The sequence below is a fragment of the Dama dama genome, chromosome 3 (assembly GCF_033118175.1).
Source record: "Dama dama isolate Ldn47 chromosome 3, ASM3311817v1, whole genome shotgun sequence".
Classification (NCBI taxonomy): Eukaryota; Metazoa; Chordata; class Mammalia; order Artiodactyla; family Cervidae; genus Dama; species Dama dama.
Genome location: NC_083683.1, coordinates 39102436 through 39128886, shown reverse-complemented (window position 1 = coordinate 39128886; position 26451 = coordinate 39102436). Strand labels below are relative to the sequence as shown.

At 41.4% G+C, this 26451-nt stretch overlaps 1 long non-coding RNA gene across 2 annotated transcripts in view; it reads left to right on the top strand.

Moving 5' to 3' along the window:
* Positions 1-26164, top strand: part of LOC133044343 (uncharacterized) — a 68495-nt gene extending 42331 nt beyond the window's left edge. Inside the window, exons 2-5 of one of the 2 annotated variants that reach the window (XR_009689922.1) lie at positions 935-1034; positions 6461-6535; positions 8350-8427; positions 25155-26164. This is a non-coding gene — a long non-coding RNA (uncharacterized LOC133044343). The remainder of the gene's footprint in view (positions 1-934; positions 1035-6460; positions 6536-8349; positions 8428-25154) is intronic. The other variant, XR_009689920.1, reaches the window with a different exon arrangement.
* The last annotated feature ends 287 nt before the right edge of the window (positions 26165-26451 follow it).

Sequence of the window (26451 nt, the reverse complement as noted above, 5' to 3'; positions counted from 1 at the left end):
ACAGGAGCAGCAGTAGCCGGACATAACAGTTCAACTGTGATCACTCACCGTAATTGCTTTTCAATGGCATATCTGGAGAAGGGGACTTGGGCCCAGAATCTGTGTTGAATATATTGGTGTCAGTTTGCATTTAGCTCAGGTAAAGATGGCAGCTGACGGCAATCTGATGGCTCCCTCCTATGCCCTAATAGGTGCCTGTCCCTTTGAGGCGTCCTGGGCAATGACCGTAAGAATGAACATCAGGAGAAATGCACTGAGAGGAGAAAAGAAGGAGTAAGTTGTCAGTTTTTCAGGTATCAGAGTTGCAGGTATTAGCCTCACTGCCGGCACACTCTCTGGGGCCCCACGGTGTCCACATTCACTTTGTTTTTCTTTGGAAGAATTAGCAGAGGTACTGGTTGGCTGACCTCCCCTCTGCAGCCTGCGGCGGAAACTGCCTCTTTAGGTCAGAGTGAAATGGTTCGTTATTCCTCCATCCTATTAGTTATTCCTCTGCGCTGAAGTTACCTTTCTACAGAGGCAGCTACAAAGATCATTTTATCTGCAGCACCAAGGGGGTGGACCAGAGAAGGCACTGCCAAGACTTGGAGTGGCTGGGGTTGACTGGCTAGTTTTTCTGCAGGCGAATGGACCAGAGGGACGTTTTAAAGTGTCGGCACCAGGACTTTTTCTCCATTTTTTTTTCTTACTTCTGACGATAATGAATGAAGCATGTTAGGCTTGTTTTCAATTATGCAACAAGTCTCCATTCATTAGAAACCAAGGCAGTGATCCCAGCTGTATTTCTGTGGCTTTGAGAGTGTGGCTTTCTACCCCGACCCAAGGTTGAGCAGTTTCAGTGCTCAGCATCGGAGCTGCTTGCTCAGGTTATCCCGGGAGTGATTAAATGTGTGCATATTCAGGAAAGAAAGCTGACTCCCACTTGCATTTACAGGACTCAGGGCTTGTCATTTGTTTCTGGGACACGAAAAAATGGGAAATACAACAGCTCCAATCTCCTGTGTTGCAAAGGAAGGCAGCTGTCATGTAACCAGGTGGGTCAGACCCTTGGGTGGGTCCTCATGATGATTATTCCACCTACAAGACTGTGGTTTTGGAAATTCATGTTCTTATGGCTAGGAATATTCAGGGTATCACCATAAATCACTGGGGAGGATACTAGTAGAATCCACTTATGTTCCTTAGTCTTATGATACTGTCAAGTATCAGATATACCCCAATTTAGTAACATCTTTTTTTTTGGAGGGAGTTGGGACTGGAGAGAAGAAACAAACATACAAGTACATGTTGCTTAAAAAAAAATATACTTCAATATCAGAAACATCACAATGTGAAAAATTGCATTTTAGTCTTGAGAAAATAAGTATATTATGAAATCATGGGGAAATAATTTTTTCTCTGAACTGCATAGTCAGTCACCAGTTGAATTGATTCTTTCTCTTCCAAGTGCCCAGTGAATCTTCGATGGTTAGTTCAGTTCAGGGGTTCAATCGTGTCCAACTCTGCAACCCCATGGACGGCAGCACGCCAGGCTTCCCTGTTAAGATGAGCTTTAAAGGTTTCGTTGCTTCTTGAAGGATTGGAAAATTGGAATGAATAAATGTAATTACAGCAATAATAATGACTACCACATGGAATAATGACTGTGTGGAAGACAGCCAGAGGTTCTGTCTGTGTTGCTTCCAGTTCGTTCTGTCATCTGGAGACATGGGTATTATTCACCGTATTTTACAGATGAGGAAACTGAGACTTAGGAGGTTTACATGACTTGGCTGGGCTGGGCTTAGTCACCCAGTTGTGTCCGACTCTTTGCGACCCCATGGACTGTAGCCCACCAGGCTCCTCTGTCCATGGGGATTCTCCAGGCAAGAATACTGGAGTGGGTTGCCATGCCCTCCTCCAGGGGAGCTTCCTAACCTAGGGATTGAACCCAGGTCTCCCGCATTACAGGCAGGCTCTTTACCGTCTGAGCCAGCAGGGAAGCCAAGGTCACAAAACTACTAGAGGCTTAGGGTGTGATTGGAAATGTCATCTGATGCCCCTAAAGCCACACTTGTAGGGTAGCAAAAGATGAAATGTTTAAGCCTCGAGCCAGAGAGCCGCAAAGTAGAAACAGAGGATCCTGGGAAAAGACGGGGAGGGAAAGCTTCTTTGAGGCTTTGGAGAAGAGAACACGGTTCTTGTCTTGGCCTCATGAAACCAGCAGGGCTTATTATGTGGTAAGTTCAAGGCCAAGCACTTTGCACACATTGTCTCATTTAATTCTTACAACAGTCCTGAGAAGTTATTACTATTCCCATTATACAGACAGGGAAACTGAGACCCAAAGGAGTCATTTAGTTGCTAAGTGTAAACTGTGGTCTGTCTGCCTTCAAGTCCTGTGGTCATGACCAGTAAATAATTTCACGGCCAATGGAATTCTGTTTTACCTGTTAAGTTAGGACGTCTCTTCTGTATTCTCTGAAACCTCCAGTCCGCCTTCAGCCGCTGCTGCCAGCCCCCCCGAGGTTTTACACTGGTTTTCCAAGCCCCTGCTTTGCTTCTGAGCTTGCGTCACGGAACCACAAGGTGGCAGTATTACATTGTGCAGCTCCCACGTGAGGGCCAGGGCCACGCGTCTTACCAACCGCATAGACAGACAAACCGCTGTCAGCAAGACTGGCCTTCGTGGTTCATCCTGTTCTACATACGGACACATGGAAATCATTGCTCACTAGCTGATTCTAGGGGCAGGGATCCCGGAGACCTCAGCTGGGTGACAGTGGGGAGGCAGGAATAAGTGCTCCACCAAGACATCAAGAAACCAGGAAAGGCTGTTCTTAAATTTTTATTTTAAAAATGTTTTGCATCCTGACCCTACACTCCCCCTTCCTATTTAGTTTTTATGGAATTGGTGTTTTAAAAGTATAGGAGTTGTGGAAAGAGCGAGGAGAGTAAGGAGAAAGCCAGAGAGCCCGGCTTTGTTGTCTGAGGACAGGGACTCAGAGCTCCGGCGCTCCTTTCTTGGTGATCTTAACCTTGACATCCAGTAACCCCTGTACTCGCCTTCTCATGCACGAAGTTGGAGGACAGTGTCTGCCTTGCACGTTGCTGTAAATATTAAATAAGGCTTGAGACTTCCCTGGTGGTCTAGCGGTTAGGAATCTGTCTGCCAATGCAGGCGGCGTGAATTGGATCCCTGGTTGGGGAACTAGGATCCTGCATACCATGGGGCAGCTAAGCTCTTGTTCTCCAACTAAACCCACTGTGGCAGCCACAAAGCCCATTATTTCTGGAGCCTGTGCGCCACAATGAAAGATCCTGTGTGTCACAACTAAGACCCAACACAGCCAAAAAAAATTAAAAATTAAGGCTAAGTTGTGAAATATATTTAGGTGCTTAATCATGGAAACCATGTGCGTTCTTCAAATGTTTGTTTCCTTAGCTTAGAGACATAAGGCAACTAACAGAAAGACCAAGATTCATATCAAAGCAGGGAAGAGGATACTGCAACTGGGTTAGAAATAAATGCACAGTCTGTGGACAAAGAATTCCTGTTGAGCTAATAACAAAAAATATTTACAAGGTGACAGAACAAAAGGAATTCTCTTTGCTTCTCTCTGTACCATTTTGTAGATTGTCATAGCATAGCAGTGACAAAAAATTGTCAGTGTTTTTCAAGAGGAGTGGGAAGATATGCATATAGAAATGTGTTTGATTTCTAAAGGTTCTTAGGCACCACTTAAGTTTTATAGGTGTGTACCTGAGATCATTCTTTACATGTGCTAGGTTATCTGAATATAGACCAAGATCAGGAGCATTGAGCTCTGTTTCAAACCCACCTCTGTTATTTACTGGCTTTATGATTTAAGGCCAGTTGCTTAGCCTCAAAATTATAGTAGTTCCTCCTTTATAGGCTGGTAGATAATAGATAAAACTTTAGGATAATGCATGTAAAGTGCTCAGCACATAGTAAGCCCTAGATAAGTGCTGATCGTTATTATTAATAACTTTGCCCAGTTACAATAATAATAGCAATTTTCATGAGCCAGGAATTCAGTCACAGCTGGGAATCTGGAAATACATGAAATTACTCAACAAACAGAAAGAACAAAAGCCTAGGCTCCCTCTTGCAGATCTCTGCTGAAAGACTTCCTCATGTCCTTTCACATCCTCTCAGGGTACTTGTAGCAGTGCAAAGATTGTGGTGTCTTCTCAGACCAAACTGACTTCTCTTTGCACTTAAATTAGATTCTTGGGGACCAGTTGGGAACCCACCAGTGCTTTGAACTGGAGACTCCAGCAAGCCAGTAAGTTCTGGGGAATCTCTGGTTTCCAGTGATTCACAGATCAGAGGTCACCACAAATAACAGCACTTCTTAACCATCATTTCAGTCCCCTTATTTCCCACTCTTCACTGTTTACAGAGATGCTTCCATTTGAAATAAAAGCCTGGGACCATATGACTTCACAGGTGAATTCTGTCAAAAAATTTAAAGAATTTCAGTCGTTGTCAGACTCTTCTAAAAATTAGAGAAGAAGGAATGCTTCCAAATTCAGCATTTCCTAGATACTAAAGCCAGACAAAGACACTATTAGAAAATTACAGGCCAGTATCCCTGAGTAACATAGGTGCAGAGATTTTCAACTGAATTCCAGCCAACGGGATTCAAGAGCGACTTAAAAGGATCATTCACCATGATCAAGTGGAATTCATCCCTGGGATCCAAGAAAAGTTCAGCATACATACATCAATGAATCTGACACATCACATTAGCAGAATGAAGGATAAAAAGTATATGATCATTTCAACAGGTGCAGAGAAAGCATTTAACAAAATTTAACATCCTTTAATGATTAAGAGCTTCAGCAAATTAGGTTTAGAAGAAATATTTCTCAACATAATGAAGGTCATATATGAAAAGCCCACAGCTAGCATCACACTAGAAAGTTAAAATCCTTTAACTTAGTGGAAAGTTAAAACCCTTCTAAGATTAGGAACAAGATAAGGATCTCACTCTCGTCATTTCTACTCAACTTAGTACTAGAAGTCCTAGCCTTAGCATAGCAGTTAAGCAAGGAAAAGAAATAAAAAGCACTCAAATTAGAAGGAAGGAGTAAAAGTATCTGTTTTCAAATGATATAGAAAATCCTAAAGATGCCACTGAAAAAAACTGTTCTGTGCTTAGTCGCTCAGTCATGTCTGACTCTTTGCGACCCCATGGACTGCAGCCTGCCAGGCTCCTCTGTCCATGGGGATTCTCCAGGCAAGAATACTGGAGTAGTTTGCCATGCCCTTCTCCAGGGGATCTTCCCAACCCAGGGATCGAACCCAGGTCTCCCGCACTGCAGGCAGATTCTTCACTGACTGAGCCACCAGGGAAGCCTGTTAGAACTAGTAAATGAATTCAGTAAAGTTGTAGGATACAAAATAAACACAGTCAGCTGTGTTTCTATATCCTAAAAAAGAGCTGTCTGACAGAGATATTAAGAAAGCAACCTCCTTTACAGTAGAGTCAAAAACAATAAAATACTTTGGAATAAATCTAACCAAGGAGCTGAAAGACCTTGGACACTGAAAAGTGTAAGACCCTGATGAAAGAGATTGAAGAATGTACAAATAAATGGAAAGCTGTCCTGTGTTCTTAGATTTGAAATAATATTGTGAGAATGTCCATACTACCCAAAATGATCTACAGAGTCAATGCAATTCCTCTGCAAATTTCAATAGCATTTTTTTTTTTTTATAGAAATAGAAAAAAGCTATCCTACACTGGTATGGAACCGCAAAAGATCCTTATCTTGTAATGTCCAAACATAGAAGGAAAAACCTCATATAATGCAGTAGCAAAATAAGCAAATGATCCAATTAAAAATAGGCAAAGAAGCTGAATAGATGTTTTTCCAAAGAAGATGTGCAGATGGCCAATAGGTAAATGAAAAAGTGCTCAAATGTCACTAATCACCACAGAAATGCAAATCAAACCTATAATGAGATATCACTTCATACCTGTTAGGTTGGCTATTATCAAAAAGATAAGGGCCTAGCAGTTTGTGTTTTAACAAGCCCTCCATATGATTCTGATGCCTGCTCAAGTTTGAGAACACCTTCCTCCAGCCACCAAAGTAGGTCAGTTCTTTACCATGGAGATGCTTTGGTGCTTGTTTCCAGGGATCAGGCTATTGAGAGCAAGAGGCATGATATTGTTCTTTATGGTCTTATCTTTATTTGTCATATTCTCTCTTACTTTTCCTGTAGAGAAACTAACAGGATTTAGCATCCTTCTTACAGCTAAATCCAGCTGTGTTACTCTGCTTGCATATGCATAAATATATTAGACTTATTTCCCTCTATTGCTCATTATTGCAAATGTGAGGTTGAAAATTTTACCTGAATTTATCCTTTTAAAAATTAACCAGTAGCATGCCATTTCATTCCCTAACAATCTTTTCTTTCGTGTGTTTCTTTTTTTCTCTTTAGGAAACAAAACACGGTATCTTCATCATCTTTAATCCTGAGGCTGAAAATCGAGAACTGGTTGTGGATTTGGCATGTGTATGTATATGACAACAGTTATGATTGCTTCAAGTATTACGGTACTGATAACACCAATGCCAAAACTATTAAATAAGGTTAATGCAGCCATATAACTTACAGAGCAGTTACATGTATTTTCTTATTTCATGCTTGCTTTTGCTATAGATACTATTTTTACTTTAAAAATGAGGAAACTGAGGTTCAGAGGGTTATAATTTAATTATTGAGCATCATGTGATTTTTTTTTTATGGGGCTTCCTAGGTGGTGCAGTGGTGAAGACTCTGCCAGCCAGTGCAGGAGACACAAGAGGTATGGGTTCAATCCCTGTGTTGGGAAGATCCCCTGGAGTAGGAAATGGCAACTCATTCCAGTATTCTTACCTGGAAAGTTCCGTGGACAGAGGAGACTTGTGGGCTATAGTCCATGGGGTCACAAAGAGTCAGACACGATGGAGCACACACACTCACCATATCATTTTAAACAGAGCTTTCTGTTGGAATAACAATAACAACTAAAGCATACTGAGCACTATCTAAGACCTAGAGACTGTCATCCAGAGGGAAATAAATCAGAAAGAAAAAACAAATGTTGTGTGATACTGCTTTTATGTGGAATCTAGAAAAATGGTACAGATGAACGTACTTGCAAAGCAGAACTAGAGACACATGCAGAGAACAGCCTTATAGATGCCATGGGGCGGGGGAGGAGGGGGCGGGATGAAGTGGGAGATTGCAGTTGACATATATACACTAGTGTGTGTGAAATAGGTAAGTGACAAGATCCTAGTGGACAGCACAGGGGGCTCTACTCCATGCTCTATGCTGACCTGCATGGGAAGGCAATCTAAAAAGAGGAGCTGCACCTATATACACAAAGAACTGATTCACTTTGTTGTGCAGCAGGAACTAACACAACATTGTAAAGCAATTGGACTCCAGTAAAAATTAAAAAAACCATGCTGGGTGCTGTCTTTGTGCCAGGTATTGTGATAGATAGGTTCTGTTTTACTTGACCCATAAAATAGCCCAAATGAGGTGGTAGATATTCCTCTTCCCATCGTACAATAGGTAAACAAAGGTTAAATAACTTGCTTTGTTTTTCAAGGGTTAAATTACTTGCCTATATCATATGTAGTCTTATGGAGCTAGAATTCAGTTCCAGGTTTTTAAAATCTGAAAACGCTTGTTATTTTTGCCTGTAACAGGATCTCTGGAGATGCTCATCTGAGTAGTATCTTAATCTTTCAGAAACTGTTAGTATTATGAAGGAAATTTCCCCTTCCCCTATATTCTGTACCCAGCAAGAAACATAGCAAGAATGAGCCAAAGAGTCTCCATCAAAGACTTGACTCCTTGAAGCCAGGGGACTTTGCTGTTGAGGGATGGAACAAGGCGTTACTAGCACCCAGTTTATTATATTAGTTGCCATTGATGGTTCAATTTGTCAGTGCCCATCTCTGATCAGAAAGGATTTTTGGAAGCCATAAGGGTCCATAAGAGATCTCCTGTAATCCTGTAAGTGCCTCTATCTGCGAGTAGGAAGGATAGCCATTTCCTAAGAAGCCTGCCTCCAGCTGGGTTGTGTGTGTGTTAGTCACTCAGTCATGTCCAACTTATTCTGACCTCATGGACAGTAGCCTGCCAGGCTCCTGTGTCCATAGAATTCTCAGGCAAGAATACTGGAATGGGTAGTCATTTCTTTTTCCAGGGGATCTTCCTGACCCAGGGATTGAATCCGGGTCTCCCATGTTGCAGGCAGATTCTTTATCATCTGAGCCATCAACTGGGTTATTTTAAGTTAATTGGGACATTTTGTTATTCTCATCATACAGGGGGCTCAGGTACAGTCCAGCGTGAGACATATACTTACCTGTTCAGCACAAGATTACTTTGAATAAGAAGCTTAAATGGTAAGTACAAACTGGTTTGCCAGGATTCAGTTGGATTTTTTTGTTGTTGCTGCTTAGTCACTGAGTTGTGTCTGACTCTTTTGTGACCCCATGGATTGTAGTCCACCAGGCTCCTCTGTCCATGGGATCTCCCAGGCAATAATACTGGATTAGGTTGTCATTTCCTTCGCCAAGGGATCTTCCCAAGCCAGGAATCGAACCCATGTCTCCTGCATTGGCAGGTGGGTTCTTTACCACTGAGCCACCAGGGAAGCCCATTCAAACGGTACAGAGATACAAGCAAAAATAAAATAGAAGCTTTTCTGTAATCAAATTTTAAACATTTGAATGCTTTTGAGCAAGTTTCATGGGGAGAAGACAAGAAGAAAATCCCTCTTCCATCCCCTAAACCAAGCATCACTTTGATCCTATTACAAAAAAAGCAAAGTCCACTTTCCCCTTGAGCTTTTGCCAAGTCTCTGGTCTACCAAAGGCTGAGCAGGCAGCATGAACTTGCTGGATAAACATGTTATCAGTTATCCTCTAATTGGGATTGTTGATCTCCAGTTTCCAATAAGGACTGGTCTGTGCTTTAATCACCAGTGTGCAGCAATTCCCCTTTTTTTTGGTCCCATCATGATTCTTCCTTGTTCCTAAGGAGCTACTTGTACATGAAAGAGAGTTGCATGTCATAGATGTATTAGGAACGCCAAAGTTCTGAGCTTAAACTAAATGTAAGTTTTTGTTTTTTCTGGGAACAGTTTTTTTAAGATACAATTCACATAGCATATAATTTCCTTATCATACAGTTTACCCATTTAAAGAACAAAACACCTGTTCATTCCCCCGTGGCACTGGGGAATAAATAGATTTTTCCTCCAGTCCTTAATCAGCAAGTATTTATTGAGACCCTCTGGTGGGCCAGGCGTTAGGCTAAATGTTGGAGCCCTAACAGTAAATAAAATAAAGATGGTTCTTGCTTTCATAAAGCCTTTAGTCTAGGGACAGAGATATCATAGCCCAATAAGCTTATAAATAAAATAATTAAAATCATGGTAAGCGCTGCGTAGGAAACATAGGAAATAATGAGTTGGACATCAGGAGGAATCTCAGGTGGACAGTGAGGGAGAGGACTCACATAGGACTGAGCCCCTGAGCGGGGAAAAACCTTGGCGTGTGCCGGGCACAGAAGGGAGGCAGAGGGGCTGAATTAAACCAGGATAGGGTGAGGGTGTTGGCGTGAGATGAAGCTGAAGAGGGAAATAGGAGCCTTCATATGTGTTTACGAGCTCATGTCCTATACTGTTGAAAGAATTGAAAATGGGAATTATAATCCAGTGTGTGAACTTAAGGCTTTATGTTAATGTTGGAGCACTGTGCTTCAAGCTCTGGACAAATGTCATTCGGTGAATTAGAAACCCCCCAGCCCCAGGTGTGGCACACAGGCTTCGTTGCCCTGCAGCATGTGGGATCTCAGTTCCCCTACCAGGGATCGAACCTGCATCCCCCGCATTCCGAGGCAGATTCCTAACTACTGGACCACCAGGGAAGTCTTCCCCCCCTCAACTTTTTGGGCTTCTCCGGTGGCTCAGTTGGTAAAGAATCCGCCTGCAATGCAGGAGAATACCTGCAACACAAAAGACGTGAGTTCGATCCCTGGGTCAGGAAGATCCCCTGGAGAAGAAAATGGCTACCCACTCCAGATTCTTGCCTGGGAAATCCCATGGACAGAGGAGCCTGGGGGGGCTCCAGTCCGTGGGGCTGCAAGAGTCAGACATGACTGAGCAACTAAACCACCTCCCCCAGCCCTAGAGCCGGGTTCTCTTCCCTTCCCTAGCAGACTTTCTGGAGAGTCTAGACTTTAGAAGGGCTCTGTCATGGTATTCTAGAACACAGTGGGAATGGCATGCCCTGGAGTTGGACACCAAGGATGTATTGACTGCATATCATCTCACGTTCAGCTACTCAACAGGCCATTTCATAGCTAGCCCAGTTTAGATGGAGTCAGAGATTGCCCTGCATTGGACAATATCCATTTCTGTACTGTTATATAACAGTTACAATTGTTGATTCAAATGAAAATATTTAATTAGTTCTTATATGACTGACTTGGTCTGTTTGAGCCAGGCTTAGATAAGCTAATTTTCCAGGCCAGCAGATAATTCCTCTAGATCTTTATGGGTCACATAATGATGTGGGAGTTCTTATTAAAACACACACACACACCCAAGTGCCTAAACAACTGTAGAAAACCTCCTTAAACTCAGCCATTAATATCTCATAGAATGTTCGGATGAAGAAGGGTGCTTTTGACAGCCTGTTCCAGAAGGTGCTCACATAATGTACATTAATTTTGGGAATTTAAATTTGTCACGTGAAAATAATTTAGACAGGAGAAAAAAAATCCCAAATCATCTCTCATACTTAAAAAGGCCCGTTAGTGAGCTGACAGGCATAGCTGAGGTTGAAGAGATTGCAGACTTGTGATGAGCAGGTCTGGGCCTGCAGTTTCCAGTCAAGGGCAGTTGGCCTGCTCATGGCCACCTGCTGAGGATCGTAATAGCTGACACTTACGGAGCCCTTCCTAGGCCCTAAATACAGTGCTCGGTTGATTTTCATGTGTTTTTTACTCCTCACAACAGCTCAGTGAGGTAGATGTTAATAGTCACCCTCCTTTGATGGAGGAGGCGTTAACATGCCCACAGTCCCACAGCTGATGAATGGCGCTGCTGGGACTTGAACCCAGACATCAGATGGGAGCTTTGCCCCGTGTTCTGTGCCCTGTTACTTCTCCACGCTGTGTCTCTCCCTCGGCTACAGCTTGCAGGGAGAGCAGTGACTGCCTGAAGTGAGGGTAGCAAATCCGCAGCCTGGCGAGTAGTCACTGGTGGGGCCTGGTGGAAACAGCTGTGTCAGAATTGAAACGGGGTAAGTTACTCACTAGGCCAGTCAGGTCTTTGCTCATGAATATGAATAGAGGAATGTAGTAGAATTATTACAGAAGGAAGGGGCCACCACCAAGAACAGCTATGGAGAGAGCTCAAGGAACTGAGGCCATGGGCCTAGAGGTCTAGAGAAGCTGTGAATGGACCAGAGCGAGGACCAGGCAGACGTGTTAGTAAGCAGGGGTGTGAGTGGGAAAGACCCAGACCAGAGGACAAAGTGGATAGTCCTGGATGAGAGAGAGGGTGTTCCCGGTGGCTCAGTGGTAAAGAGTCTGCCTGGCAGTGCAGGAGTCACAGGGGACCCGGGTTCAATCCCTGGGTTGGGAAAGATCCCCTGGAGGAGGAAATGGCAATATTCTTGCCTGGAGAATCCCATGGACAGGGGAGCCTGGTGGGCTAACAGTCCAGCGGGTCGCAAAGAGGCAGACGTGACTGCGTGACAGCACGCACGGACAGTAGAGAACAGGATGTGACAGAGCGCTTTGTGAACCCTGCTGGTCAAAGACGACGGAGACCAAGTCCAGGGTCACGTGCCCATTACCCCCTGGTGCCCAGGGATGCTCAACAAATGCTGGTGGGTTGAGTGGGGAAGGAAGGTGACTCACAGGAGGATGACGGGGCCCTGCTGGGGGTAGCACGCCTCATGGCAGTACAGAAACTCTTGCTGCTGAGAAGCTGAGACCGTTCAGCCTCTGGAGCTAAGTGACTTTCAGGGGACACTTCTCTCTCTTCTGTGGCTCCTTTATTCTCATGAGACTTTCTTCTCCTTTATCGTTGAGTGCCATTTTGATAAAACTCTGTTTACGTTTTTTGACATTGTTTGAAGCTACTTTTTTTGGGGGGGGGGGTGGACAAGAACGCTGTTTATGTGAAAAGAGGAATCAATTTCTTGACATCCCCTTCAAATATTCCTTTGCTCTAGTTAGGGATAGGAGCGAGAATAATCAATTCCACCCGGAAGTGATTGCTTTTTAAAATCAAAGCATGTAAAGCTGTTTGCCTAGATTTCATAACATCTTAAGTGTAACAAATTTCAAGTTACTGTTCAATGATGAAAGATGTTTTGTTTTTGTTCTTTTGTAAAAATTCAAGATTGTTCATGCATTTGCATGAATAATCTAAATAATGACTTTTTATTTATTGCGTGCTCAGTGGTTCAGCCATGTCTGACTCTTTATAACCCCATGGACTATAGCCAACCAGGCTCCTCTGTCCATGGAATTTTCCGGGCAAGAATTGTGGAGTGGGTTGCCGTTTCCTACTCCAGGGGATCTTCCTGACCCACGGTTCGAACCCAGATCTCCTGTGTCTCCTACATCTGCAGGCAGAATACATGAGATAGAGTAAAATTATTAAGATAATTTACAAAGTCTACTTCATGTATTCTCTTCCATTGTCATTTATATGCTCAAGAATGGTGCTCAGGCCAGCTTTATATAAAAGTTTACACCCACAGATTTACTCCTTGGAACCTGGTCTTGAAATGTATTTAAAGAACCGATAAACAACATGGGGGGCATGCTTCATGGGGAGAATACAAGATTTTTGAGTCAATAGTGCAGATTTCTAGTCCCAGTTTTTGCTACTTTTCTGTAGTGCATCTCAAGCAAATGACAATTTCTCTGAGCATCAGTTTTCTCATTTGTAAACTGGGATATGTAATAGTAAATTTAGCAATAACTATTTAACATGATTCTGTTTTCGATTTCATAGCAAATTTGATAATGATCTATATGCGAAAGCACTAATGTGATGATTATGGTTGTTCCAGACTTTTCCTTAATGCTGATTGTTGGCTACAAGCTACATTACTAATATTTGCTGCACATATTTGCTTTATTTACTGGCTGAGTGACTTTGAGCAAGTTGTTTAATATCCTGTCATTATTCTTTCAACAAAGAGTAAAGTCTTTAACATGGCTTGTCTCTCCTCAAGACCACATCCTTCTCTTGCTGTTAAGGCTCTGATCACACTGGCCTTTCAGGTTGGATGGAAGCCACGGATGGAAGCCACAGCTTTGCCCCTGAGAGCCTTGCCTGTGTTTCTTTGGTTGAAGTGCTTCCCAATTGCAGTCTTTCTCTACTTCTCTCCTCTCTTTGTTATGCCCATAAGTCTCAGTTCAAATGTCACACATCCGGGACAGTCCTGGCCACCCACCAAATTAGCTCAAGTCTACGATTACGGGTGCTTCTACCAACTGTCTACTTCTTCCTTGTACTCTTTACTGCATGTTATTAGTGGGACAATTGCAGTATCTTCCTGAAAACAGAGACTATGTGTATGTTGCTTCCACTGGGAGCCTAACACATAACTAAGTGCCTGTCGTGTAGTAGGACCTTAAGCATTTGTTGATTGAATACAGGGAAAATAACTTGAATATAATCAGTAAAATCCATAACGCAAAGTCAGCATATTTACTTAGTCAAAGAAGATCTATATATACTAACAGTATAGTAGTAGAGAGAGTGATCAAATGTGTGCAGTAATTTATTGATTATATAGGAACTGAGTTTGTCGATAAGTATGTATAATTACAAGCTAACAAAATAGTTAAAAATTAGTATCTGAGAATATATAAATATACCAAGGCAAGGTCAGGTAAACAGATAGAATAAATATTTAGACTGGAAGGTTCAACAGGGTTAATAAAATTGAGCTGTAAATGTGATTCTCAGCTTGCCAGGGGCCATAACAAAAATAAATATATGATCTGTTATGTGATGGTCATTGACCTGAGGGAAAAACACTCCAGTCTTCTGGAGAAAAGAGGGCTGTTCATGGTGCTCTTTTTTTCTGGAAAAAATTGCTTTGCAGGGAGAGAACTTATTTTCTCCCTGACTTCTTGAGCAGCTTGGCCACCTTACAAAACCTTCAACATTAGAAGGTCGGAGATTCTATTCCCACATCTCCTCTCCAACTCTCCTGCCTCTTCTCTCCTCACCTTGTTTCTTCCTTGTCTCTCCTGAAATTTCTATCTCACTGCACTTGAACAGTAAACTTCAAGTGTGGTTTTTCCTGGAGCTAGGGCAGTGGTGGCGGAAGGCCTAAATCTGGCAGGTCCTAATTTGGTGGTGTATGCAGTGAAAACAGTCCGACAGCCCAGCTCCAGCACTCACTCCACACTCCTGGAATGAATTACTTCATCTCATGGCTGCTCGGTTTTCATGTCTACAGGGAGCCGCTGGTGCCAGCTTCAAAGGGCAGCTGAGAAGCTAACTGTGAACACCTGGGGCTGTGCCTGGCCGAGCCTCTGTCCCGTAAATGTTCTTTCTTACAGGTTTCTTCCTCCTTCTCGGAACTTGCATAAGGATCCATGGAGATAGTATGTGTGTTTGAAAAACTCTAGTAAATGTATTAGCTTGTGTATATTCTAGAGGTCCAAGGAGAGGAGAGACCCACTCTTCTAGCTTAACCAACAGCGAGGCAAGAGAGAATTGCTCTTGATTAATGATCTCCTCCCCAAATGTTATTATTATTTATTTACCTAAACCAAGACAGCGAAGAATGGATTCATAGCCTCTAATCTTTTCATTATATATATATATCATATATATGTATGGGGATTCTTAGGTGGTGCTAGTGGTAAAGAATCTGTCTTCCAATGCAGGAGATGCAAGAGACGCAGGTTTGATCCCTGGGTCAGGAAGATCCCCTCGAGAAGGGAATGGCAATCAACTCCAGTGTTCTTGCCTGGAGAATTCCATGGACAGAGGAGCCTGATGGGTTTCAGTCCATGGGGCTGTGAAGAGTCAGACACAGCTGAGCGTACACACATACACACCACACTATATATATATATATTTTAAAAATTAATTTATTTAATTGAAGGATAAGTGCTTTACAGAATTGTGTTGGTTATGTGTACTTACAAGTAGTTTAAAAGTACTTATGCAATATATTTTAAAAAATTCCTATTTCTGCAAAATAAGACAGTGCATCAGTGGTACTTGCAAGTCAAAACAAAACAGGAAGTTATGGAACCAGTGGTATTCATAGCCAATGGTCAGGAATGACTTAACACTTGAGCTTTGGTTGGGGTTCCCCACCTTCACAACATTTTTACTGAAAAACTGGACTCTGACTTAGCTGAACTGAATTACTGCCAGAGTCCTCTTTCTTTAAAATTCTCAGATTTTTTGTTTTCTCTCTTTTGCTAAATTTCTGTAGTAAAATTAAAAAACTAAGCCTATCATCCTTGAGTAAATTCTTCTTGCCTTTTTAACTTATTCAAGCCAGATGTTTCCATTTTGGAAGGTCCTGAGGAATACACAGTTTCTATAAGACCCGCCTCAGTTATGGTGGTTTCTATGACAAAGCCTTGGGAGTGACAAAGTATTTATATTGCCTGCTGGTTAGTGGCACAGTACACAGAGGGACATGATTATTTGCACAGTGATTTCCTCTAATTTTTTTCTTCTGAAAGAAAATACCCTGGTAGCCCACCAAATCTAAAATTGGATACTCTGTATGTATCTCATTATGGTTTTGTGGACAAAGGAACTAAAAACAATGGTAGTTTAAAAATAAAATTGCTTTGTTTCCTCTGGCTGTGTCAGAAATGTAGACTCTTTCAGGGAGGAGAAGAGGGTACTAATTGTGTGGTTGTAACACAGTAGCAAAAATGTCTTTAGTGCCGAGCATTATAATTGGTAAAGTCTGAGTGGAAATATACAGAGAAATCCAGGATTTTTATCTCTATTTAAGAATATTTAGATTTAGTAATCTGCAGATATTATTGAGAAAGGTTTTAATGATCAATATCCATCCAGAATTGACTGGAAAACAATTCTGTTTTGAACATCTGGCATTTCACTGGGTTCAGCAGTTTTCTGTCTTCACAATTTCTAAACTTGGAATAGTAACCCCAAAGACAGCCAGTGAAGGCAGTTCTTTGTGGTCTGTGAAGCTCTATTGCACAATTCTGCATTGGAACTGGTGAACCAACATTTCTAGCTCTGGGAGGCTAACACGGTGTTTACTATGGTTTCTACATAGTATCTGTGTAACACGTAATAAAGATGAACATATAGTTCCTTGTTGAGTGCTTACTATGTTTAGCACAACTCAAAGTCCTTCACCTATATTATATCATTTAAATCTGAATTGATTTTATTCCCATTTTACAGAAGAGAAATTGAGGTTCTGAAAGTTTAAGTGATGCCGGTGTGTATTTTGCAGCACACATTTCAATCCAGGAGTCTCTGGCTGTGGATTTGTTCCTTTAAGTTGCTCCATGTGTTGCTTCTCAATGTCTGCTTAATAGTTACTGTATTATCAGTAGGATAGATGAGTGAGGACTGGTTTATGGTCCTACACTACAGCTTTTTTTGTGGGTGACCTATGTGGCATGTTGTTTATTCTTTGGCTTTGGTTTCCTTATCAGTCAAATATATAGAACTGAACTGGATGGTTTTTAGAATTCCCTTTATCATCCTATTGTATGAGTCTATGATTAATATAAATTATTTGGGCAGTCTGGATAATTTGAGTAAGCAGTGACTGTTGTAATCTACGTCATAGCATTTTATAAAGGGGAATGACTTAACCATGATACTGGGCATGATAGACAGTGGAAAGTACCCTGGACTTCCTGATGACCTTCTGGAAGGAAGTCCAAGGATCTGTGCCTGGCAAGGAGTAAGTGCTGCACAAATGTTAGTTGGAAAGCTATGGGGAACCTGCAATCTATTTAGGTGTGTGATGCAAATAGAGTACTTTTATGCTTATGACCGTAAGGAAGGCTGAACACCAAGAATTGATGCTTTTGAATTGTGGTGCTCGAGAAGACTCTTGAGAGTCCCTTGGACAGCAAGGAGATCAAGCCGGTCAATCCTAAAGGAAATCAACCCTGAGTATTCACTGAAATGACTGATGCTGAAGTTGAAGCTCCAATACTTTGGCCACCGGATGCAAAGAACTGACTCATTGGAAAAGACCCTGATGCTGGGAAAGATTGAGGGCAGGAGGAGAAGGGGGCAACAGAAGATGAGATGGTTGGACGGCATCATCAACTCAATGGGCATGAGTTTGAGTAAACTCTGGGATGCTCCTTATTGCCAAATTGAGACTTAAATTGAAGAAAATAGGGAAAACCACTAGACCATTCAGGTATGACCTGAATCAAATCCCTTACAATTATACAGTGGAAGTGAAAAATAGATTCAAGGGATTAGATCTGATAGAGTGCCTGAAGAACTATGGATGGAGTTTGTGACATTGTACAGCAGGCAGTGATCAAGACCATCCCCAAGAAAAAGAAATGCAAAAAGGCAAAATGGTTGTCTGAGGAGGCCTTACAAATACCTGTGAAAGGAAGAGAAGCGAAAGGCAAAGGAGAAAAGGGAAGATATACCCATTTGAATGCAGAGTTCCAAAGAATAGCAAGGAGAGATAATAAAGCCTTCCTCAGTGATCAATGCAAAGAAATAGAGGAAAACAATAGAATGGGAAAAACTAGAGATCTCTTCAAGAAAATTAGAGATATTAAGAGAACATTTCATGCAAAGATGGGCTCAATAAAGGTATGGTATGGACCTAACAGAAGTAGAAGATATTAAGAAGAGGTAGCAAGAATACACAGAAGAACTATACAAAAAAGATCTTCATGTTCCAGATAATCATGATGGTGTGATCGCTCACCTAGAGCCAGGCATCCTGGAATGTGAAGTCAAGTGGGCCTTAGGAAGCATCACTATGAACAAGGCTAGCGGAGGTGATGGAATTCCAGTTGAGCTATTTCAAATCCTAAAAGATGATGCTGTGAAAGTGCTGCACTCAATGTGCCAGCAAATCTGGAAAACTCAGCAGTGGCCACAGGACTGGAAAAGGTCAGTTTTCATTCTAATCCCAAAGAAAGGCAATGCCAAAGAATGCTCAAACTATCGCACAATTGCACTCATCTCACACGCTAGTAAAGTTCAAGATTCTCCAAGCCAGGCTTCAACAGTATGTGAACTGTGAATTTCCAGATGTTCCAACTGGATTTAGAAAAGGCAGAGGAACAAGGATTGAATTGCCAATATCCACTGGATCATCAAAAAAGCAAGAGAGTTCCAGACAAACATCTACTTCTGCCTTATTGACTACGCCAAAGCCTTTGACTGTGTGGATCACAACAAACTGTAGAAAATTCTTAAAAAGATGGGAATACCAGGAATATACAATGAAGAAAAGACAATATTTTAACAAGTGGTGCTGGGAAAACTGGTCAACCATTTGTAAAAGAATGAAACTAGAACACTTTCTAACACCATACACAAAAATAAACTCAAAATGGATTAAAGATCTAAATGTAAGACCAGAAACTAGAAAACTCCTAGAGGAGAACACAGGCAAAACACTCTCCAACATAAATCACAGCAGGATCCTCTATGACCCACCTCCAAGAATATTGGAAATAAAAGCAAAAATAAACAAATGTGACCTAATGAAACTTAAAAGCTTTTGCACAATGAAGGAAACTATAAGCAAGGTGAAAAGACAGCCTTCAGATTGGGAGAAAATAATAGCAAATGAAGCAGATGACAAAGAATTCATCTCAAAAATATATAAGCGGCTCCTGCAGCTCAATTCCAGAAAAATAAACAACCCAATCAAAAAATGGGCCACAACTAAACAGACATTTCTCCAAAGAAGACATACAGATGGCTAACAAACACATGAAAAGATGCTCAGCATCACTCATTATCAGAGAAATGCAAATCAAAACCACAATGAGGTACCATCTCATGCTGGTCAGAATGGCTGCTATCAAAAAGTCTACAAGCAATAAATGCTGGAGAGGGTGCAGAGAAAAGGGAACCCTCTTACACTGTTGGTGGGAATGCAAACTAGTACAGCCACTATGGAGAACAGTGTGGAGATTCCTTAAAAAACTGGAAATAGAACTGCCATACGACCCAGCAATCCCACTGCTGGGCATACACTCCATGGAAACCAGATCTGAAAGAGACACGTGCACCCCAATGTTCATCGCAGCACTGTTTACAATAGCCAGGACATGGAAGCAACCTAGATGTCTACTGACAGACGAATGGATAAGGAAGCTGTGGTACATATACACCATGGAATATTGCTCAGCCATTAAAAAGAATTCATTGAATCAGTTCTAATGAGGTGGATGAAACTGGAGCCTATTTTACAGAGTGAAGTAATTCAGAAAGAAAAACACCAATACAGTATATTAATGCATATATATGGAATTTAAAAGATGGTAACGATATGAGAGACAGCAAAAGAGACACAGATGTTAAGAACAGTCTTTTGGACTCTGTGGGAGAAGGCGAGGGTGGGATGATTTGAGAGAACAGCATTGAAACATGTATATTATCATATGTGAAACAGATCGCCAGTCCAAGTTTGATGCATGAAACAGGGTGCTCAGGGCTGGTGCACTATGATGACCCAGAGGGATGGGATGGGGAGGGAGAAGAGAGGGGATTCAGGATGGGGAACACATGTGCACCCATGGCTGATTCATGTGAATGTATGGCAGAAACCACTACAATATTGTAAAGTAATTAGCCTCCAATTAAAATAAATAAATTAATTAATTAAAAAAAAGATGGGAATAACAGACCACCTGACCTGCCTCCTGAGAAATCTGTTATGCAGGTCAAGAAACAACAGTTAGAACTGGACATGGAACAAGAGACTGGTTCCAAATCAGGAAAGGAGTACATCAAGGCTGTATATTGTCACCTTGCTTATTTAACTTATATGCAGAGTACATTATGAGAAATGCTGGACTGGATGAAGCACAAGCTGGAATCAAGATTGCTGGGAGAAATAGCAATAACCTCAGATATGCAGATGACACCACCCTTATGGCAGAAAGTGAAGAAGAACTAAAGAGCCTCTTGATGACAGTAAAAGAGAAGATAGAAAAAGTTGGCTTAAAACTCAGCATTCAGAAAACTAAGATCATGGCATTGGGTCACATCACTTCATGGCAAATAGATCAGGAAACAGTGGAAACAGTGTCAGACTTTATCTTTTTGGGCTCTAAAATCACTGCAGATGGTGACTGCAGCCATGAAATTAAAAGACACTTGCTCCTTGGAAGAAAAGCTGTGACCAACCTAGACAGCATATTAAAAAGCAGAGACATTACTTTGCCAACAAAGGTCCGTCTAGTCAAAGCTATGGTTTTTCCAGTGGTCATGTATGGATGTGAGAGTTGGACTATAAAGAAAGCTGAGCGCAGAAGAATTGATGCTTTTGAACTGTTTTGTTGGAGAAGTCTCTTGAGAGTCCTTTAGACTGCAAGGAGATCCATCCAGTCCATCCTAACGAAATCAGTCCTGAATATTCATTGGAAGGACTGATGCTGAAGCTGAAAATCCAGTACTTTGGCCACCTGATGTGAAGAACTGATTCATTGGAAAAGACCCTGATGCTGGGAAATTTTGAAGGTGGGAGGAGAAGGGTACAACAGAGGATGAGATGGTTGGATGGCATCACCGACTCAATGACATGAGTGTGAGTAAACTCCTGGAGTTGGTGATGGACAGGGAAGCCTGGTGTGCTGCATTCCATGGGATCACAAAGAGTCAGACATGACTGAGCGACTGAACTGAACTGAACTGGGAGATAGTGAAGGACAGGGAAGCCTGGCATGCTGCAGTTCATGGGGTCACAAAGAGTCAGACATGACTTAGCTACTGAACAACCACAACTGTGTGTCAAGCACTATTCTGTACTCTAGGGAAACACCAATGAACACATTAGCTATATATTTTTGACATTGTGACATATCTGACGTTGTGCTGCTCATATTTTAGTTGGTGAAAATAGATGATAGAAAAAAAAAGTAAACATGTAGAATGTTCATGGGCTTCCCTGGTAGCTCATATATAAGATATAGACAGTGTTAAGTGCTATGGAGAAAAATTAGGTAAGGAAAGAGGAAAAGGAGTAGGGTGGAGAGTGTTATTGCAGTTTAAGGTAGGCTGGCCAGGGACACTCTCATTGTCTCACGGGGAAGGTGGTTTCTGAGGAAGGACTTGAAGCAGGTGAAGGAGCGAGCTCCTTGGCTCAAAGAAGGATGAGCAATCCTGGCCAAGGGGATGGCAAGTGAGAATTCCCAAGAACGGAGCTATGCCCAAGGCCATGGACCAATAGTTTGGTGGGCAAGCAGGGCGTCAACCAGGAGCTGGGAGAGGAGTCGTAGGAGATGCTTTTGGTAGCGAAGGTTCTGGTAGAGTAACACTTTTGACCTGTGTGCATGGGAAGCCATTTCAGGATTGCCAGTGGAGGACTGTTGTAACCTGACTTAGAATTTTCAAAGGATATGCTGGCCAGGGTGTGAATAGACTGAAGAGCAAAGTCACAGGCAAGAGGTCATTTCACTGCTCCAGGCATGAGGTGATGGTGAGTTGAAACAGGGTCCCAGTGTAGAAGTGTCCAGAAGGGTTCAGCCTCGGGTTCTCTTTTGAGGGTACCATTGACAGGATTTACTGATGGATCAGATATAGGATGTTGAGTGAGAGAGATGAGTTAAAGATGGCTCTAAGGTTTTTTTGACCTGATAAACTGATGGAGTTGCCATTCATTCAGAGACTGGAACAGACACAGGTTTGAGGGGAATGGTTAAGAATCGGGGATTGGCTTGTGAAGTTTAAGATGCCTCTTAGAAATTTTAGTGGAGATAAGGAATTGGCGTATGGATACACAGGACTGGAGTTGCCGGGATAGCACTGGGTTAAAGGTGTAAATTTGTGTAAAAGTGTGTAAGTATAAATAGTATATGTAGGTCCAAGGGACTACGTAATGGAAAGGATGCTAATAAAAAATGATTGAGATACAATATTTTCCCTTAAATGGTGAAAAGCGTGGAAATAAAAATAATTAAAATAAGAAGGCAGAATGTCACAAGTACTTAATAATTAAAGGAAAAAAAGTTGCCATAAAATGGTATACTGGGAATTATGAAGATGTAGTGAACACGATCGGTGGAACATGATACAGTAGAATGTGATCAAAATGCTTCCTCAAGAAATCAAAGAATGCTTCAGAAAGAAGACTGGATTGTTTAGTCACTCTTAAAGGGAAAATAGAAATTTTGACAGGAAGAAATGGGTGGAGAAATACAACTCAGGCCAAAAGGTGGTTGTTAGTAAAAGCACCAAGAATGTGTGGAATGTGACTATAGTTGGCGAGTAATGAGAATTAAGGGTTTTGCCAGATCCTTGTCTCTATGGAACCTTAGATGCCATATGAGGAGGAGAACTCTTTAGCAGACTGTGTGCTGCCACTTCCTAAACTTTTTGTTAAATCGTTGTATAACATACATACTGAAAAATGCTTAAATCCCAAGTGTATAGCTCAATGAGATTTTACCACACAAAAATACTCGTGTAACCAATACTTCAATCAGAAAACGACCAGCACCCCAGAAGCCTCACTATTCTATCCCTACACACAAAGGAAACCACAGTTGCAACTTCCAGCACCATAGATTAGTTATGCCTGATCAAGCCTTATCTGAATGAAATCATTTAGTGTTGTTACTCTCTTGTTTCTACTTTGTTTCAGTCATTATGTTTGTGATGCTTATATGCATTGTCTTTAGGAGCAGTAATTTATTTTTCATTTCTGTAAATAATGTAGTTTATTTTTTGAATCTACTATTGATGAGCAGTTGGATGGTTTTGAAGTTTTGGCTATATATATTATGCTACTGTGAACACTCTTATGCATGTCTGTTGGTGAACACATTTTTCTTGGGCATTTGCTTGAGAATAGAGTCGTTGGCACACAGGTAATATAAATGCTCAGCTTCGGTAGGTAATGCCAGTTTTCCAAAATGTTTTTACCAGCTATCATTAAACTACCACTAGACTGCATGAAAATTCTGAAGGAGATGGGAATACCAGACCGCCTGAACTGCCTCTTGAGAAACCTGTATGCAGGTCAGGAAGCAACAGTTAGAACTGGACATGGAACAACAGACTGGTTCCAAATAGGAAAAGGAGTACGTCAAAGCTGTATATTGTCACTCTGCTTATTTAACTTATATGCGGAGTACATCATGAGAAATGCTGGGCTGGAAGAAGCACAGGCTGGAATCAAGATTGCTGGGAGAAATATCAATAACCTCAGATATGCAGATGACATCACCCTTATGGCAGAAAGTGAAGAGGAACTAAAAAGCCTCTTGATGAAAGTGAAAGAGGAGAGTGAAAAAGTTGGTTTAAAGCTCAACATTCAGAAAACTAAGATCATGGCATCTGGTCCCATCACCTCATGGGAAATAGATGGAGAGACAGTGGAAACAGTGTCAGACTTTATTTTTTTGGGCTCCAAAATCACTGCAGATGGTGATTGCAGCCATGAAATTAAAAAACACTTACTCATTGGAAGGAAAGTTATGACCAAACTAGATAGCATATTAAAAAGCAGAGACACTACTTTGCCAACAATGGTCCGTCTGGTCAAGGCTATGGTTTTTCCAGTGGTCATGTATGGATGTGAGAGCTGGACTGTGAAGAAAGCTGAGTGCCAAAAAATTGATGCTTTTGAACTGTGGTGTTGGAGAAGACTCTTGAGAGTCCCTTGGACTGCAAAGAGATCCAACCAGTCCATCCTAAAGGAGATCAGTCCTGGGTGTTCATTGGAAGGACTGATGCTGAAGCTGAAACTCCAGTCCTTTGGCCACCTAATGTGAAGAGTTGACTGATTAGAAAAGACCCTGATGCTTGGAGGGATTGGGGGCAGGAGGAGAAGGGGACGGCAGAGGATGAGATGGCTGGATGGCATCACCAACTCAATGGGCATGAGTTTGAATAAGCTCCGGGAGTTTGTGATGGACAGGGAGGCCTGGCGTGCTGCAATTAATGGGGTCGCAAAGGGTTGGACACGACTGAGCGACTGAACTGAACTGAGACTACATGAGAATTACAGTTTCTTCACATTCTTGCCAACACTTGGAATTGTCAGACTTTATAAGTTTTAAGCCATTCTGGTGTGCATAGTGGTAGGTGGTTATAATTTTAATTTGCATTTTCATGATGACTAATAACATTCAGCACCTTTTGATGTGTTTAATTATAGTTGATATTTGTAAGTGCTTATTCAGGTTTTTTTGTCAGTTTTTACTGGGTTGTCTTTTACATGCAGATTTATAGGTATACTTGATATATTCTGGGTACAAGTACTTTTACAGATATGTACATTGCACGTATCTTCTTTAAGTCTCAGTGCATTTTCTTTCTCTGAGTAATGTCCTTTAATAAACACACATTCTTGATGAAGTCTCAAGGATTATCAAATTTTCTTTAAGCTTTATGTTTAAAGATAAAAGTTGATATCTTCCTCCCTACATAAATTATACATTACATGTATACGAACATAAAGCACCCTTTCTAGACACACCCAGAATAATGTTTAATCAAATACCTGGGTACTGTGTGGCCCAATCAACATGACACACAAAATTAACCATCACAATTATATTACAGTTAGAAAGCTTATTTTTCATCATAAAATTTACACATGCAGTTATGGAATTTTGGAGAACTGATACAAGGGTCTCACAACTCAAAACCTAACACAGTATCTGGCACTTAGTAAGTTCTCCAAGAGTGTATGATAAATGAATGAAGGTGCTAGGAAAGAAACCTTTGTTGATGTATTAGCGCTTTTTTGTCTATCTGTTTTTTTTGTTTTCTACACTTTTGATACTATTTGATGTATTTTAAAGTCACCTTTTATTTGGACTGTTTGATTTTCTAAGTGTTGAGTCACTTCTTTCTACTAAACAAGTGTGAAGATTTATCATTTGGCGTTTTCTCATCTTCCAGATAACATGATGTGAAGATGAAGCATGGATTTATCAATCCCTACTGCACCAAAAATCTCTTCGTGATAAACTTTTCCTGCATATATGTCTGTTTTGTCTAATGGAAAGTAGCTGAGGTGTGTAATCAAGCTGATTTGGGGGAATCTTTATAATTATCAGGAAAACTCAGGAACTATCTGTTAATGTGAATTTTCTGGCAATGTGAACTGTGGGAGTAAGAAAACATCTATTTTGATTTATTTGACTTTGGCTCCAGTTTCATGGGATTTGGGTTTCCTGTGATTGGGTCTAAATAAGGAGAATCATATGAGAAAATGAAAGATCAGAAAGCAGGACTCAGAGCCTTGTTGAACAGGAGACTGAAGCTACAAAATGTCTCAGGCAGAAGAGCAATTCATTAATTACCAGTGGAAAGAAAAGTTGAATCCAGGATACAGTGTTTTTCTTGAAGAGGTGAGAAGGCCTTGGCAGTTAGAGTAGCAGAACTGAAAAGAAACACGTACATCTATTTACTTTGTTACCAGTACATTGGTTTCATAAGACATTTTTGCTTTCTTTACCATAGTTTCTCTACTGTAAAATGAAAAAGACATTTATGGGATTTAACTTTGAAAGCTTAATTCTAAAAATCATATTTTAAAAATATCAGTTATGGAAATCAATTCATTCATAATATACATTGGGCAGCTGTGATGTACACAATATCGTATTTGTTTTTATAAAGCGCCAAAGCAGTGTAACCCTCCTGCTTTGCTCTGAATGTGTCCCCCAGAATTCATATTGACATTCTAACTCCCAAGGTGATGATGGTATTTGCAGGTGGGGGTTTGGGAGGTGGTTAAATCTGGAGGACAGAACTCTCACAAATGGGACTAGAGCCCTTATACAAGAAGCTCCTCAGAGTTCCCTTGCCCCTTTCCATCCTGTGAGAGAACAAGAAGTCTGCAGCCTGCAACCTGGAAAGCTTTCCCTAGAACCGACCATGCTGGTATCCTCATCTTGAACTTGCAGCTTCCAGACAGTGAGAAATAAATTTCTATTTTAAAAATAAGCCACCTAGTCTGTGGTAGTTTGTTATATATAGCAGCCTGAATGGACAAAGATACCTTCCTATTTCTGTGGTACCTCAAGCCGGGTTCTGCACACAGCAGGTGCTCAATAAGTGTTATAGAAGGGTTCCTACCCCCACGAAGCTTACATCCATTTAGGAAAAATAAAAGACACAGTTACAGATTCGACAGTGACATGGCAGTCTTCCAGCCTTGTGATACACATCATACTTCGAATAGCATCAGAGT